Source organism: Apium graveolens, chromosome 2 (genome assembly GCF_009905375.1).
Source record: "Apium graveolens cultivar Ventura chromosome 2, ASM990537v1, whole genome shotgun sequence".
Lineage (NCBI taxonomy): Eukaryota > Viridiplantae > Streptophyta > Magnoliopsida > Apiales > Apiaceae > Apium > Apium graveolens.
Window position 1 is genome coordinate 133688294 of NC_133648.1, and position 2909 is coordinate 133691202.

General features: G+C 42.0%; 1 non-coding gene across 1 annotated transcript; it reads left to right on the forward strand.

Annotated features, from left to right (window-relative positions):
- Positions 1-2235: 2235 nt before the first annotated feature.
- Positions 2236-2342, forward strand: LOC141709342 (small nucleolar RNA R71). The gene has a single exon (XR_012569925.1). It is a non-coding gene; the product is annotated as a small nucleolar RNA R71 (small nucleolar RNA).
- The last annotated feature ends 567 nt before the right edge of the window (positions 2343-2909 follow it).

Below are 2909 nucleotides of genomic sequence, written 5' to 3' on the forward strand. Positions count from 1 at the left end.
AGTGGGGATGAGCTCGTTCTTCTTATTTGCTACCACAGTAATACCTCCTTTCTTAGGTACACATTGCATGGGGCTCACCCAAGAACTGTCAGAAATAGGATATATGATTCCTGTATCCAGCCACTTTAGAATTTCTTTCTTCACCACTTCTTTCATTATAGGATTAAGCCTTCACTGTTGCTCAACAGTCGGCTTGCTACCTTCCTCTTGCAGAATTTTATGCATACAGTATGAAGGGTTGATCCCTTTTATATCTGCTATAGTCCATCCGATGACCGATTTGAATTCTCTTAAAATCCTCAAGAGCTTGTCCTCATCACTAACTAAAAGGTCAGATGTAATAATAATAGGCAAAGTAGATGTATCACCTAAAAAAGCATACCTCAAGTGTCAGGCAATGGTTTAAGCTCCAATGTAGGTACTTCCTCAATAGATGGTTTGAGCTTTCCCTCAGCATTCTTGAGATCAGTATTACCAAGAGATTCAAATGGCATGTCTAGCTTTCGTTCCCAAGGAGAAGCATTTAGATATTATAACTGCTCATTGCCTTCCTCATCATCACTGTCAAATTCCCCCAATAAGGCTTTTTCTAAGGCATTAGACCTTAGCACGTGATCAAGTTCTGAAATAACTGCATAATCGACCAAATCCATCTTGAGGCAGTCCTCATCTTCCGTAGGTAATTTCATCGCATTTAACACATTGAATGTCACATCCTAATCTTGCACCCTCATAGTAAGTTCACCTTTTTGCACATCAATAATGGTACGACCTATAGCCAAGAAAGGTCTTCCCAATATTATGGGAATCTTCTCATCTTCCTCGAAATCCAGAATGACAAAATCTGCAGGAAAGATGAGCTTGTCCTCCTTTACTAGCACGTCATCCACGATGCCTTGTGGGTATGTAATAAAATGATCATCCAATTGTAGAGACATGTAGGTGGGCTTTGGATCAGGCAAATTCATCTTTTTGAAGATAGACAACGGCATCAGATTGATGTTTGCTCCCAAATCGCAAAGGCACTTGTTGAATGACAACTTGCCAATGGTGCAAGGAATAGTGAAGCTACCTGGATCCTTAAGCTTTGGAGGTAACTTTTGTTGCAGCACAGCACTGCATTCTTCCGTTAGAGAAACAGTATCAAGATCATCCAATTTCACCTTCCTTGAAAGAATACCTTTCATGAATTTCGCATAACTAGGCATTTGCTCCAGAGCCTCAGCGAAAGGTATGTTGATGTGAAGTTTCTTGAACACCTCCAGAAACTTACCAAATTGCTTGTCCAGCTTTTGTTTTTGCAATCTCTTAGGGAAAGGTGGTGGAGGATAGAGCTGTTTCTCCCCTGTATTACCCTCAGGCAGAGTGTGTTCAACAGTAGTCTTCCTTGGTTCCCCCTCTTTCTCCTTTCACTTTTCTTCTTCATCTACGACTTTAGCTTCTCCATCTTTTGCTTTTTCAGCATCAGTAACTTTTCCAGACCTTAAGGTGATAGCTTTGACTTGCTCCTTAGCTTCTTTCCTGCCTGGAACTTCAGTATCACTGGGAAGTGTGCCAGGTTGATGATTGAGCAAGGCATTGGCTATTTGATCGATTTGATTTTCTAAGGTCTTGATAGAAACAACCTGACTTTTGCATAACAGCTTTAACTCCTCAAAATCAGCACTAGAAGGTGGAGCAGCACCTCCTTGTTGAGGATATGATTGCCTTTGAGCATATTGCTGAGGTTGCTGGAATCTAGGTGGATTGAACTGTTTACTTGCAGCTTGCTGAACAGTATTCTGATTATTGCTCCAGCTGAAATTGGGATGATTTCTGTTATTAGGATGATAAGTAGCTGGCGCAGGATGCCGCGGTCGCTGATAATTGTTCAAATACTGAATAGATTCATTAACAAAAGAACACTGATCTGTAGGATGAGAGCCTGCACAAAGCTCACAGACAATAGCTATTTGATTGACTCCATAGTTGGCTAAAGAATCGACCTTCATAGAGAGCGCTTGGAGCTACGCTGTAATAGCTATAGCTGCATCAACTTCCAAAATACCTGCTACCTTACCAGGCATCATCCTTTGAGTTGGGCTTTGATACTCGTTTGCAGCCATAGTTTCAATAAGATTATAGGCTTCAGTATAGCTTTTGGCCCACAAAGCGCCTCTAGAAGCTGCATCGAGCATGGGCCTAGATTGGGCCCCCAAACCATTGTAGAACCCAGTGATCACCATCCAGTCAGGCATACCATGATGTGGACAGTTTCTCAACATCTCCTTATAGCGCTCCCAAGCTTCGCACATAGATTCTCCTTGTTGCTGCGCAAACTGAGTAAGACCACTCCTCATAGCTGCAGTTTTGGCCATTGGATAGAATCTCACCAGAAACTTTTGCGCGAGATCTTCCCAAGTAGTGATGGACCCAGCTAGTAAAGAATATAACCAGTCCTTAGCCTTGTCCCTCAGAGAGAATGGGAAAAGCCTCAGATTGATAGCCTCATTAGTAACACCATTATATTTGAAAGTACTACAGATCTCGACAAAATTCCTGATATGCATGTTGGGATCTTCAGTCGCAGCACCTCCGAAAGAAATAGAATTCTGCACCATCTGAATAGTGCCCGGCTTGATTTCAAAATTATTGGCCTGAATAGCCGGATGAATGATGCTTGACTGAATGTCATTAATTTTAGGCCGAGAAAAGTCCATAAGAGCTGGATCAGCTGGAACTATAGGATCACCCATTGTTACAGGTTCTTTTATCTCACTCTCTGTATCCGAATCTTCAAAAACTATCTTCTCCGGAAAGTCAAGAGCTGAATCTGTCTCCTCATCCATATCTAGATTTCTCTTGCGGGTGCGAGAATGTGTTTGTATAAACGCTCGCTAGAGTACCTGAAACACAACCGGAAGCAGTAA